At 46.3% G+C, this 14,908-nt stretch overlaps 1 long non-coding RNA gene across 1 annotated transcript; it reads left to right on the top strand.

Moving 5' to 3' along the window:
• Positions 1-791: 791 nt before the first annotated feature.
• On the top strand, positions 792-9,765 carry LOC119150964. Its single transcript, XR_005105249.1, has 2 exons — positions 792-2,076; positions 8,837-9,765. It is a non-coding gene; the product is annotated as an uncharacterized LOC119150964 (long non-coding RNA).
• The last annotated feature ends 5,143 nt before the right edge of the window (positions 9,766-14,908 follow it).

The following is a 14,908-nucleotide window of genomic DNA, read 5'->3' as shown; positions in this document are numbered from 1 at the left end:
GTGATGGTCTGATTCATCTCTGCTGATAAAGGACCTGAGGTGCCACTTAAGCTATAAAACCTGGAGTACCTTCCCCTCACTTGGTGGATTGAAATGCATCCCAAATCTCAGAAGAATCGTTAACCATGGAAGATTTTCCCCATTCTGTCTCAAAAAAGAGGATCTCACAAACCCCTGGCTGTGGAGACCCAGGCCTGGAGCTCAGGTTGTTGTCCTGGACCAGCCAGGAAGCGGCCGATGCTCAGCCCCAGCCCCGGTCCTGCCGAGCTCCGCAGCAGCCGCAAGCACACAGCCCAGAGAGAGGAAGCAAAACTGCCTGTATGTTACCAGCTTGATTTGGGTTTACACTGCGGTGACTAAACTATTGCAGCTGTTTCTTCTTGGTGTAAAATAATAGTTCTTTAAGGGGGCATCTCTAAGGTGCTTTGTAATGAGCAAGGGCCAGCCAAGATTTACTCTAGAGCCTTTCAAGTATTAACTCCCTTGATTTTCTTCCATAAACGATTGCAGAATGCGTTTTGGCTGAAGATGAATGTCACAGAAAAGCAATTCAACAATGCCACTGATGCTCTGAACAACCTTCAAAGTGGCCTTGAGCAGGTTAGTGTGTTAATTTATCAGGTACAAAATATTTGCAATATTTGGTGACTTCCACTCCGTGACTCGTTTACATCTTTCCTGAGTAAGAACAGAGGAAAGGAATACACTAAAGTCTTGAAATGGCAACCGTCCTTCAGTACTTAGTACCTGATTATACAAGTTATTTGATACAACCTACGTCGTATTTGCATCTGACAGCAAGGGAAAATACATGGAGAAAATGTGCTCGCTTCTCATCTGGGAAGGTGAGGAATTCCTGAATTAAAAAGAAGAGGGTGGCAATACCCTCTTGCTTACAATATTTAAAAACATGCACACCTTTGAGAGTATAGATGCAGCATAATTAAGGGGTAAGACACAACCTTGCATACCTGCAAATCGCCCCTGCCAGAGGAGGCTTGGGCTGACTTCAGTCTCCTGAAGTCTCTCTCCGGGCTGACTGCCCCGGGACATTATGGAAACTGGGAACTTGGCTCCACGCTTGCATGGACGTGATTCTCCCATGCACAATAGAGCTCTGCCTGCACATCCTGGCTATATTTTTATATTGCATTCCTTTGCCATCAGTAACTTCTTTCACAGCTGCATTTCCATCCAGATTTTCTTTTGGTCGGATTTCACATTGAAAATGCTGCAGAGCCACAGTCGATTAGCAAAACAAGGGGCTGCAATTTCATCCCCGAGATTCAGCTACTCCACTTGAATTGTGCTTTTGTGTTTTATGGCATCAACAGAAACATCTCGCTGAATTGCCGCCTTGTATTCAGTTACAGACAGCACTCGGTATTATCCGGCTTTTTGCAAAACGGCATCTCTGAACGTATCCCCAGCACACTGGAAATAAAAGCCTGGACAGGGCTGGAAGAGGGAGCAACGCTTCCTTTTTGTTTTTGCAGAGCCGGAGTCAGTGTTATTTAGTCCCCACACTTCCACTTCAGCTGTGGTCCCGCTCATTCAAGACCACCACTACATGGCAGGTTGACGGTGGCTGTCACAAAATGCCACGGGGTGACGCGGGCTGATGAGCTCCGGTGAAATAGCCTGGATACAGGAGCGATCCTATAAGTTTGTGCTTCAGAAGGCCAGCTGAGTTTCATCCTCCGTCCTGGGAGCTCACCCTGAGCACTGATTACTCCGAAGCAAGGCTCTGCCAGGGTTTCATACGAGCGAAAAGGCTCATTCGCTCTTTAGAGATGCGGCACCACCCCAGAAAGCAGCGAGACCCAAAAAGAGCAGCTAGCATTTGCCAGGTGGATTTCTTGTAAAAGAGAGTCATTTCATATTCTGCTAAGGAAAAATAAATATTATCCTTATCTTTCGCCAGCCTTCGCCTCCAGCATCAGCACCTCTGATTTTTGCCTCCGACAGCGAAGACCTAACTCTGCCCTCAGAGACGCGCATGATCCAGTTGATGTAAACAGGTGAAATCAGCGAGAAATCAAATCTCCTGCACCGCAGCCATCCCTCGGTAGAAAGGTAACACGTGCACACGGAGGGCTCTGCTTTATTAATTACAGATATCATTTACATCATCCCTATTTAACTCTATGTACGTTTCACAAGCATAGCAGCTTTCTAGAAGCCACCAGTGGCCTGCAGCGGCAGGACAAAGCGTTGCCCCCGACGCCTACCCAACGTCCCCTCCGCCAGCAGTGGAACCAGAGCAGGCACAGAGAGCAGGGGGCCAGAGGCCCTCCAATGCCAGTGTGGGGGCACCCACCAGGTGGCAGGGAGCCAGTGCCTGTTGGCACGGAGCCTGGGGCATGAGGCAAAGGAAAGGGATAGCGACAGGGAAAGGGGAAGGGATAGGGATAGGGGTAGGAAAATGGATAGGGATAGCAAAAGAGGGAGAGCAAAAGAGGGAGAGGGAGAGGGAGAGGGAGAGGGAGAGGGAGAAGAGTAAAGGTAAGGGTTAAGGGGTAGGGGTAGGGGCAAGGGCAAGGGGGATAAGGATAAGGAAAGGGACAGGGAAAGGGAAAGGGAAAGGGACAGGGACAGGGAAAAGGATAAGGGTAATGAAAGGGACAAGGGAAAGGGAAAGGGATAAGGAAAAGTATGAGGATAGGGAAAGGGACAGGGAAAGGGAAAGGCATAGAGACAGGGAAAGAGATAAGGAAAGGGGCAGGGATAGGGAAAGGAATAGCATACTGCAGAATGGCTCAAATCCCAACCGGACTATCTGTTAATAAAGCGTACGTACTAACAGTCATTGAAAAACTTCGAACGAGGCAGGTCGAGCTCTCTGGGAGGCGCTAACGGTATTGCTCTGCTTTTTTGTTCGGTTCGGTTCGGTTTGGGTTTGGGGGGGTTATTTGTTTGTCGGTGGGTGCTGTGCAGGTCACAGCGCCCCGCAGCTGCCGGGGGTCCCCGCGCGGCCCGCCCTGCCCGGCCGCCTCCGCCGCGACACCAGGGGGCAGCGCAGCCCCGGCCACCGCCGGCGGGGACCGCCACAGCGACCGGGACGAGGACAGGGGCAGGGGGGGAACGGTGGGGAGGACAAAGCAGCGGGTTTCCCCCAGGCTGCGCGCGGGGAAAGCAGCTCTGCTGCGGGGAAAGCCCCGCGGGATGCTGCGGTTTGCAGTCCTCGAAAAAGGCATCTGCGGCTGCCGCGCGGGGGCTGGCACAGGGGTTGTGGGTGCACGGATGCAGATATGCACATGGATGCAGACACATGGACACGGATGCAGGCACAAGGACACATGGATACAGGCACAAGGACACATGGTCACAGGCACAACGACACGGATGCAGACACATGGACATGGACGCAGACACAGACACAAGGACGCAGACACAGACACAAGGACGTGGACGCAGACACAAGGATGTGGACGCAGACACAAGGACACATGGACACAGACACATGGACACAGACACAGACACAAGGACACAGACGCAGACACAAGGGCACGGACACAGACACAAGGACACGGACGCAGACACAAGGACACAGATGCAGACACAAGAACACAGACGCAGACACAAGGACACATGGACACAGACACAAGGACACGGACGCAGACACATGGACACGGACGCAGACACATGGACACGGACGCAGACACAGACACAAGGACGCAGACACAGCCACAAGGACACATGGACACAGATGCAAGGACACAGCCACAGCCACAAGGACACAGATGCAGACGCATAGACACGGATGCAGACACATAGACATGGATGCAGACAATTTTTGCTCCTCCTCACACCCATCCACACCACCACCACTCCCCAAACAACCAAAAGCTTATTTCCAAAGAGGAACACAAATTTCAAAAAATGCTATAAATGGGATTTCAAAGCAAAATACTGGTTTAGGCTGATCAGCATGTTTTGTTTAGATTTAGGCCTTTTAAAATGTCTTTGTAAAGCAAAATAGTGTGCATTTCTGGCAAAAGCTATCCTTTAAAACAGATAGCATAAAGAAGCAAAGACTATGCTAGGAAGTACAGGAGCGGACTGTTTCAGCACTGAAAACTTTTTGCCAGCTATTTTCCAAACCCAGAAATGCCTAGAAATCAAGAAGCGGGAAGGGTTTTTCAATCTGTGTGCATGGCAGGATGTGCAGGCTATAAGTTTATCAAACTCAGGGTGAAACCAAGAAGCATTTTCCTCCCGTAACTTCATCTAAAAGACTGTTCTGATCCCACACCATAAAATCAGAAAATTACCAACCTAAATATTCTCCTGGCCAACTTCTACTCATCTGCTTTTCTCTTAACATAATTTTTTTTGCTAAAACACCTTTTCCCTCTCATGCTGCTATATAATCCTAGTTTCTCCTAGCCTTTGGCTTTTGGCTGAACTGAGCAACCTGCGAATCAGCCTCTCCTTTCCTGAAACTGGTCCTTTCAGTGTCAACAAATTTGCTTTTTCCCTTTCACAAAGGGCTGGGTTTCTCAGCCGGCTCCCACCTTGGGGGCTGCTGTGGCCAGGGATAGCCCACTGCGGCTTGCCCAAGCCCTGCCCAAGTTGCGGAGAGGGACAGGGTGGATCTGGGGTTGTCACCACTCTCCACATTAAAGGTTTTGGGAATATCTAGATCAGGGGTCCTCAAACTTTTTAACCAGGGGGCCGGTGCGCGGATGCAGTGGCAGGCAGCCATCTGCGGCTGCTTGGTTTCCCCCCCCAACCTCTGGCGGGGGTGGGGGGTGGGGGGTGGGGAGCGAGGTGTTTTGTAAATACCAGGGGCCGGATTGAGGACCCTGGGGGGCTTATCCAGCCCACGGGCTGTAGTTTGAGGACCCCTGATCTAGAGCAAATAGCAGCATTGAAATGCCAGGTTCTAACTCCCACAGATACCGTAACTCCCCAGCCACTGCCCCTGGACCATGTGGTCCACTCCACCTCTGCTCGCTGAGGACTTCAGGGCTCGTTTCCTGATGGCTCCTTCCTCCTGTAATACCAGAATATCCGAAGACATATTTATCTTCTGCACCTCTGTAGTAACCCTTCTTGGGGAGCTGGATATTCGCCAAGTCCTTCCTTGGCTACTGATCTGGTCTTAAGTTTGTTAAGCAGAGAGCCAAGGGTAGGCTGTAGCGATCTAACCACAAAACCCAAGCGAGCAAAAGGCATACTCGGTATTCAACACCTCATTTCACAACCTAACAGGTGAAGGCAGCACCCTTTTCCCCCTTTCCCACATGGGTAACCTCTCTGCCTACTTTTTTCCACATCGGCATTTCATGACATTGCTGGGGACATGAAGGTGAACTCCTGTTGATCAGGGACTTTTCTGGGAGGTCATTGTGCCTCCAGATTCTTATGGGGTGAGGTCAAGAATGAGGAGGAAAACACAAATAAAGGCAGCAAGGAGAGGGAGAGGACAGCAAGGCTTCAGTATTTGTAGGAATAGTGGTGTTCAGCTCAACTGAACTGAACAGGGCTGACACACACACACAAAAAAATGTAAATAAGAAGTATACTGGTTTGCTTTGCATGACTGCTATCTGGAAATGGATAATAATCTCTCTAATGCCATGCATGACATACCTGTTCATGGTCCTGTGGCTGGCAGGGACTGGGCACAGTGTTCTTGGCGATCTCCCGAGAACTGATTGTTCCGTACTGAGAAATGTCTGAACCATGCAGACATGGGAGGCTTGAAGTCCTGCCTCGACACCCAGATCTCCAACAGGCACCGAAGGTGGACCTGCCACTTTGCCTTAACTTTAGGACAATCGTGGAGATTCAGGTAATTTGGCCTAGAATATAGTTGAACCCGATCATTGATAGTCAGAGGGGCTAAAGGCTTGGGAAATTAATCTTAAAAGAGAGCAGCAGAAATGGTGTGTTGCCTCCGAACACCCTCCAGCTGAACAATGCTATTTTCCTTTAAACTTGACCTGAGCAGCTGGGCAGTCTCTGGCTGTGCTCACACACCACCCATGCTCACAGCTCCTTTATTCCCCATTCCCATCCTGGGATTCAGCCAATGTTCCCAGACATCAGTATGAGAAAAGGGGTGTCTCCCCCCAGCAGGCACCTGCAGCATGGCCATCCCAGCATCCCGTCCTTGGGGGGTCCCACATGGCACAGGGCACCTGCCTTCCCTGCATCACCCCGGCAGGAGACCTGGCTGCCAATGACACCAGGGGGGAGAGGGAGAGATGTGGCGGCATCGTTAGTGTATTTCTTTGTAACATAAGGAAATGAATAAGCTGATGATTCCCAGAAATTCCCATTGCACAGAAAGATCACACTAACAGAGGTGGGCCAGCAAGCTGGTACGTTGCAGGCACACACATAAAAAAAAAATATATATATATATGTTGCACAGAATGATACAGGTCTAATACTCAATAAATAGCTCAAAAATGGCAGTCAGGAACGTCTGTGGCAATATCTGATCCCAGCCAAGAGCACAAGAAGAGTGATGTGGGTGAGAGAGGGGAGGGCATGAGGGGAATCCATCAGGATCCCTACACAGAATGTAAGATCAACCAGTAAGTGGTGTAAATAGTCCCTTCTCTCCTGGAGCAGAATGGGGAAAATTCCACCCACGGCTGGAGGAGGGCTACAGAGCACGCTTTTTTGGGAGGACAAAGATTGGGAAAATGATTCAAGGACATAGAGGGAGCATGAGACAAAGTAGAACTACAGCCAATGCCATGGTGGGACAGCCCTAGATCTGATGTCCCGTAAGCTTTCACAAACATGTTCCTCATGCCACACAATAGAAAACCAGAGAAAGAAGGCGGCCACATCCTTGCTCTTCCTCTCTCACCCCTCGAGACCTACTTCTTTGTCTCTCTTACAGCAACAGCAGCATGGCAGATATATTCAGGTGTGCCCTCAAGGCAACTGGACGTGTATTGACTTACGTGACATTGTATTGTCTGGAAGAATCAAACTTTGCCAGCAGTGTAGTCCCTTCCTCCCACCGCCAGGAAAGCAGGGCTGCCCACAAGCTGTCCGTAAGAACAGATCTGGGGAAACTGTTTGGGTCTATACCCAAAGGAGAGAGGCAGGTTGCCCTCCAGAGGAAGGCCCCGTGGTAAGTCTCTGCCCTTGCTCTTACTCCTGAGAAGACACACTTGTGGGGAGCCTGAGCTGCCTCCTGCCACCATCACTCCCCCACCCGAGTTCCCCCAGCTCTGAAGCCCCTCCAAAATAGCTTCCAGAAAAGTTATACAGGCTACATCCACCCAAATAACTTCCCTGATGGGCAAAGGTGGAGAGGGTGAATGATGATTGGGATCCAGGTGGATCATTCTCCCCCTGGATTACAACCCTTGGGTCCATTTCCGATACGAGGGGCTGTTGATCTCCAGGCTGGTCAAAGAGCGTTATTTCTGAGGGGGGCTGCTGGCCAAGCCCAACATGGTGGGACTAGACCGTCTCCCTGGAGCTACCTTCCAGCAGTTCTCGTTGATGTTACCAGCACAGGAATGGCCCTAGGTTGTCTGTTCTTCTCCTTTCCCCCATAAAACAACAGATGAAAGAAGCCAGGGAGAAGGCTGATCAACAGCTGAGAAAAACAAGAGCTGACTTGACCTACTCGCAAGACATTGACGTATGGCCACCCTGGGCACTATGATGAAAGGTAAGCAGGACAGCAGCACCAGCCATGGCTAAAGACCTGCTTCTCACCTCAGAGTCACCCAGAGGTCACAAGCAGGCTGACAAAATACACCCACAAAAGCAGAAGGCATCATCCCAGCTCCTTTGGTGTGATCTAAGAAGACGCTCTCTGGAGGTCAGGGGATCCCAAGGGCTGCTGGCGGGAGCTGCCTGTGGCCCTTCCCCATCTGAAGGACCAGCACGGGGTGGAGGAAGAAGAGTCTTGGGTCTCTTATCTGCACAGAGACTCCCAAATTGTCTCAGGACCCTGTAGCCCCCAATGGGATATTTCCTGAGGATCAGGTAATGACGAAAGAAGCTAGTGGCAAGGAAGTTGGTCACAGGTCTGGGAAAAACCTGTCCTAAAGGAAGTTGCTCTTACACTATCTGATCAATGATGACAATTTATGACTTAAAAAAATTTGTCTTACCCACAACATTACTGTAACCTTCTTAACGAAAGGTTTTTTCTTCACACTTAAAAACTTTCTACAGCAATCCCATCAGTGGTCCCATGGATAGACTGAAATGTTTCCTGGCATCGGCTTGAGGTGATCTTCCCTTCATGTCCACTAAAGACATACTCAGAGAAATTAAAAAAAAAAATAATTAAGGAAGCTGATGAGTCTTTCAGGAATCCTAAGTGCCACACAGAGGTGTGGATTCATTTGCCTTTTTGGCACAAGCATGGAGTCATATGGTCCCTGCCCCTCATTATTGTCATTCCTTACCCAATACTGTTTTCGCTGCTCCGTCTGCTTTTGTAAGGCTGCTCCAAAACAAAAGAAACAAACTGGGAATGACCTAGGTTTTATTTCCACCGGGTTATTTTTAACCTGGATCTTCTCATCGCTTTTGTTTATGGTGCAGCTGCACAAAAAAAGATGTCTCTGCACAAATGAGGCAGCCAGCTGCAGTTCGTGTCAGAATGAGCGGGCAGCGACAAGGAGCCCTTAAAAAAAGACAGAGAAAGCTCTTGCACCTAAGTAACGAGTGATGGGATCCAGGAAGAAAGAATTGTTGCCTTTGCTGCATGCCGCGATCAATCACGCTACAAATTCCATATGATTTTATCTAAAAAACAACCCGCAACATTTGTCTTTATTTTTCCAGTAAAGTAATGCAGTTTTTTAATTCACGCATCTCCTTGTTGTCACGCTTCTTTCAGCATCGCCGAAAGACCCACCATCGCACCTTCTTCTGGACCGTCTGACAGAAGCTGCAGAGCCAAAACCAACAGAAAGGAAAAGAAAAACAAACATTTCTTTCATCAGGAAGCTTACAGGCAAGGCTTCCAGTGCTGAAAGGTGTTATCTGCAACAAAACCAAACTTACAGCCTTAAATCTGAGCTTGGAAACATTCCCTGGGCCAACAGTTCCCCTCTGCCAGAAAGCCAACAGAGCCCAGCCAGGACATAAAGGGCATGTAGGAATTACCTAAGCTTTCCATACAAGCAGAACTGGGACAGCTTCTGGCATAGCTATGGTACCATCAGGAGTGATACCCAGGACAGCAGTACTCGGAGGGCTGGGAAACGCCAAGGGGCTTTGGCAAAATGGTAAATCAACACTTGATATGCACAGAAACTATACAGGCTAAAACAGTAGTGAGGAAGGTTGCTGCACTAAAAAGGGAAGATACAGAAACATATAGAAGAGGCATAAAGGTTAAAATTAGAAAAGCAGGGCACACCAGAGAACCTCTTATAAATATAGACCAATGCTTTAATACCTTATCAGGATCTATTTTGTCTAGATATATTTGCTGTCTTTATAGTTTTCCCATGAGTGCCTCCTGGAGCTGAAAAACTTCTTCCTTGCTCTAAATCTCGCAGGAGTCAAAGAAAGGAATTTATTCAAATCCTGTGTCTGAGATTATCACATATCTGCTGCTTAGTTTCAAGAAGTAAACAAGTTGTTTGTGTTTTGAATGAGAACGTTTTCTTCCTGTGAAGCTGCCAGAGGAATTTGGTGCATCCTTCAACAACAGACTTCAAAAATGTCTGTGTAGGCTTTAGCCACCCTAAAGTACAAATAACAACAACAAAACAAAAAAAAGCAGCATCCAAAGTGGAGATCTAGCACCTCTTTCCTCACTTCAATATTTAGTCCAAACTTGACATGTGAAATCGGATTAACGATCTTTAAAGCCTGATATAATACCACTGCAGGTTCAGCCTGTAACCGAAACTTAAAAGCCAAGCCTCGCAATGTGCCTCCGAGCGAGTGATACCCAAGATAGCAGGGAAAAGGACAAAGCTTTGCAGTAACAAAGGGGAAACTGGCTTCCCAGGTCTGATCAGCTATTTATTTCCTCGTGTCTTGAGTAGATAGGAAGGTCTGCAATCTTTTAACCTCAGCCAGAGGTTAAACCAGAGTATAATCTTGCATACTCAACACATATCTACAACGACAAAGGGCTGCCCCTTCCAACCCAAACCGTTTCATAAGCATTCAAAGTCAAGTTGGAGGGGGCTCTGAGCACCCCATCTAGTGGAAGATGTCCCTGCTGACTGCAGGGGGGTGGGCTGGATGGGATTTAACAGTCCCTTCCAACCCAAACTGTTTTACAATTATTGCTGAAGCTCTGTATTGAATCATAGAATAGTTAAAGCCCATCCAGCCCACCCCCCTGCAGTCAGCAGGGACATCTTCCACCAGATCAGGCAGCTCAGAGCCCCATCCAACATGGCCTTGAATGACTCCAGGGATGGGGCATCACCCACCCCTCTGGGCAACCTCTGCCAGTGTTTCACCACCCTCATCAGAAAAAATTTCTTCCTTGTGTCTAGTTTGAGGCTACCCTCTTTCAGTTAAAACCATTACCCTTCGCCCTGCTAAAAAGTCTGTCCCCATCTTCCTTACAAGCCCCCTCGAAGTACTGGTAGGCTGCAATAAGGTCTCCTGGAACCTTCTCTTCTCCAGGCTGAGCAGCCCCAGCTCTCTCAGCCTGTCCTCATGACAGAGGTGCTCCAGCCCCGACCATTCCGTGGCCTCCTTGGGACCTGCTCCAACAGATCTGTGCCTTTCCTGGGCTGCAGGCTCCAGAGCTGTGGACACACAGCAACAGCTCATTAATTGCCTATTACACAGTAAGGTATTTTATTTTGATGCATCAGTTTGAAATGTGCTGCTCTTTAATTTTGTGAGTTCCTTCACATTGGGAAAGGCACATGGGGGAGTTCAATTTTGCTTTGTACTATTATTTTAGATCCTTTCATTACATCAGGTTTATCACGTTACAGTTCTGTTGAGGCAGCGGTTACTCCAGCCTCATGCTGGTGTAATACACACCTTTTGTTCTCCCTCCTGTTTTTCCTCAGGCTGAACAACTTCCATTCATTCTCCTTGTCCATTTCTGGAACTATCTTTTGTCCATTTTGTCTGCTGAGAGTGGCCACAACCCCAAGGAATGACACTCATCAGTTTACTTGTGTAGGTTCATTCCCAAGCACTGGGCTGACACATGCACATAGGACATCCAAGAGGATACTGAACATCTTCATACTGACTTACTGCAGCTCATCTGAAACCAGCCACTTACTCAAGGTGTCCTCTTCTCCTGCTTCAGCCTTTGGTCCTTCTGGTTTTGAACAGCTCATGTAATTCTGCATTTTCTTAGAACACCAGCACAGATAAACACATAAAATGTTGCTTGTATCTCTCCATTCTTACACTGCCAAGCCCAGTCAGTGCAATGCTGCATCAGGCAAAGTGGGACAAGTAATTCTTCCAGATTGCAAAAGAAACATTTCATTTTCATCCCTATCCCTCCATGGCTTCCTAATCTAGGCTTCGCCACTTTGTTTTTCATGGTGAAAGATTTCTATATAGAGGAAGACGCTGTCTGTATGTATTTAGCTATATTATCTCACAGGCCTTACAAATAACCTCCCAGTTTTACAGGGTCCAGCAAGATTTTATTTTTTCATTACGGAGTCTAGAAACATAAACTAAAATTTTGGCCTCTAGTTTGCCCTAAGTGATTCTTAAATATGGCAGAAAGCTGTAAAATGTCTATTTCCATCAAACTCAGACAATGAATTACACAAAACTCTGGTAAAATTGAGCTTTGTCATGCAGTAATCACTAGCAGAACAAGACAAATGGATGCACACCAGCATCTCCCTCTCCACCTCATGTGTCGTCACTATTGGTGCAGAGATGTAACAACTGCAAGATGTATTAGTCTCTTAGTCAGCAATAAAAATGTCTATATGCAGATTTGAGATCATCCTAATTCATAATGAATTCTGCATCTCTCCCCATCCAGAAAAGAAAAAGGAAGAACAGCAGCAACAGGAATCTACACTACCTGCAGTGTAGCTGGGACATTTGCTCCCAAGGGTTTGCCTGTACAGATATCTTGGTATTTAAAACCATTTTACTAACACTGACAGAAAACTACCACAAGTAACATAATAAAGACAGCTTAAACTGTCTATCTGTAACAGAACACGTCTGCCAAAACAGACTATCAAGCATCTTCATCTGTTACTTGGTATGAGGACCCTTAGCAAAAACCTTCGTATAGACTGGCATCCAAAATTATTTATTCTGTATCAGTGAAAGGTCTTCAAATCTGCTCTAGAGAAATGCCCTGAGGAAGGCTTTGGTAAAGAGATAGGGTTTTTGTTTCTGCAATATGATGGAGACTGGGTAGTTCTGAGAACAAGGACTGAGCGGTTAGTTGATCAGATCCCATATAAATGAGATACCCAATGCAAAGTTCCAAGGTGAATCATAAAAATTAAGGTGCCAGTTAGGCAGCAGACTCAACAGATGACCAGACGGCTCCAATGAAAGCATCAGACAAGTCTTAACAGTGACATGAAGACACTACACAAACACTCGTTTTAGGATGAGTTGACTATGGCATCATAAACTGAGTATTACAAGGAAGAGGGCCCCAAGCACCTGGGAAGATGTGTGAAACATCTGGTTTATGAAATACTGCCGGATATGCATTTGACTATTAGACTTCCAAAAATCTTCATGCTCATATGCAGAAAGTCTACGTTGTTTCTTGCTTTAGCAATCACTCCTCACCAGCCTCGTTTCTTACACCTAGACACACAACTACTTCATTAATATACCATCATACTAGTATTAAAAAGCAAATTAATGCTCCACACAGTGCAATTATGCTCTGTTTGTTCAGTTGCTTTTGTCTGTATTTTTCATAGACCAGTACTTCCATGACAGCACTTCTGATCTCATTGAAGGCTGCTGTTTGTGGTTCAAACAACTGACACACTTTAATCAAAAGATCCTTCAATCCAAACTCCCCAATTCATGCTGAAATGTACAACACCGTTCTTCTGAGGAGCAATTCCTCAATTAACCAACAACATCCCAAAGTGTGTTTGGTATTCCTCATCTCTCCATTTTTCTTACTCCTGTATAATACCTAAGTAATATAAACCTAATGCATCTGCTTAGGCACAAGCAACACGTGAAGACAAAGAGTACCTCCCACCAAACACCGTGAGGTTTCCCTGACTATTCAAGCTTCTGTCCGCTCAACACATGTGAAATACAATCTTTTCTAACCAATTTTTTTGTTTCATTATACAGTAACTGAGAAGACCAAGATGGGAGATTCATGACATACTCTGATTTTAGTTATTTTACAATGAAATAAAAATCAGTATTGGATTGTTTTTGTTTAAATGACCAAACACCTGCATCCCTAGCTTTATAGCACTTAAAGGTGTAATTTCCATTAGGATAAGTAAGCTTCAACTGGTCTGGGGTATTTACCAAACAATGGCAGAAGGGTGTCTCAGAAGATTAACTCTGTTTCTTTTAAGACTGTCTTCTCTGTTCAATGCATAATTAACAGTATTGATCAAACAGGGGAGTAAAACCTCAGACTTGGTAGCGTGATTTGGTATGCAGTCTGGAGTTACACATGTATTTTTAAACATGCCTTTTTAACATTCCTCCAACAATCGAGCCGACTTCGATGCCAGCTAAGCACCAATACCCATCACCGCTAGGTTCTTTGGCTTGAAATACAGGAACATTTGCTCATTATGGCAATGGGGGAAGTTCTCCCCTTGTTATCCACAGTGCAGACTTGGAATATATACCAAAATATACCCTGGGGGGGTGGTGCTGGGTGTGTGTGTTGGTTTTGTTTGGTGTTCTTTTTTCCTGCATTTCCTGAGTAAAATGTCATAATTACCCAAATGAAAGGAAGCAGTTACGGTCTTCCTGAACACAGCTCTCTTCCCTACCAGTGCTGCTGGACTGGAATAAAAAAAAAGTATTATTTGTTTATCTTTACAGCTCTGGAATAAGCAATTCACAGAAAGCAAACATAAAATTTCTCTGAGGAAAATTCCTCCTCCTCCTTCTCCCCTTTTCCTCCCAAGATCTTTGTACTAATCCTTCATCCCACTTGTGAACTGTTAAAAAACCTGAACAGTGTTCTTCAAAACCCAAGTGCAATAGGGTTACACACCTAGACCTTGAACATAAAAAGCAGCACCATGACTTCATATTTAAGTAACTGAACCTTCTCATTAGAGGTGTTGCCTTCTCTCTCAGAAATCAGGAAGTGTCACCATTCCAGGGAGCCACACATAGAAGTACTTGATAGTACTACAGCACACTTCTTTTTGTCCACATGTGCACTATTCATCCCAGTACACAAGCTGGAACAACACAATTTTTCTTGTATAATACTGGATTTGTTATATCCATCTTTTTAAACACACATTCCCCCCACCTCCAAAACAAAAACACATAAAGAAAAAAAAGCTGTGTGATCCCATTGCAGGAAAAATGACAGTGTCTTTATGATGAAAACTACATTGCTAGAAAGAAGATTCACCCCTCTCCCATTTGTTGGCCAGGAGCCATCTCCAGTGTTGTACAGCAAGGAAAATAGGAGTCGTTTGTCAGGACACCAAAACACCCCAGAAGTTTATTAAAAGTGCTGATGTCTCCTGAAAAAGCACCAAAGCAAATGAAGCACGGCTCAGCTCCAGAAGGAATCAAATGGCCACCTTCTGTTTCTTACCAATACAGATGGTGCACGTGTACTAGATTTCATATACAAATAAACCCACTTATAGGTCCCCACACAAATTAAGAGAGGAAATTCAGCACTCTGGAAATAATAGGGCTAAGATTTTGCTTAAATATGCATGCATACACTAGTATTTTAATTGTGTGTCTTCACTACAGGTATACAGATCAGACTAACTACAGCAAATACTGCATACTTACC

The sequence above is a fragment of the Falco rusticolus genome, chromosome 1 (genome assembly GCF_015220075.1).
Source record: "Falco rusticolus isolate bFalRus1 chromosome 1, bFalRus1.pri, whole genome shotgun sequence".
NCBI lineage: Eukaryota > Metazoa > Chordata > Aves > Falconiformes > Falconidae > Falco > Falco rusticolus.
Note: the sequence above shows the minus strand (reverse complement) of the source record. Positions and strands in the feature narration are given on the sequence as shown.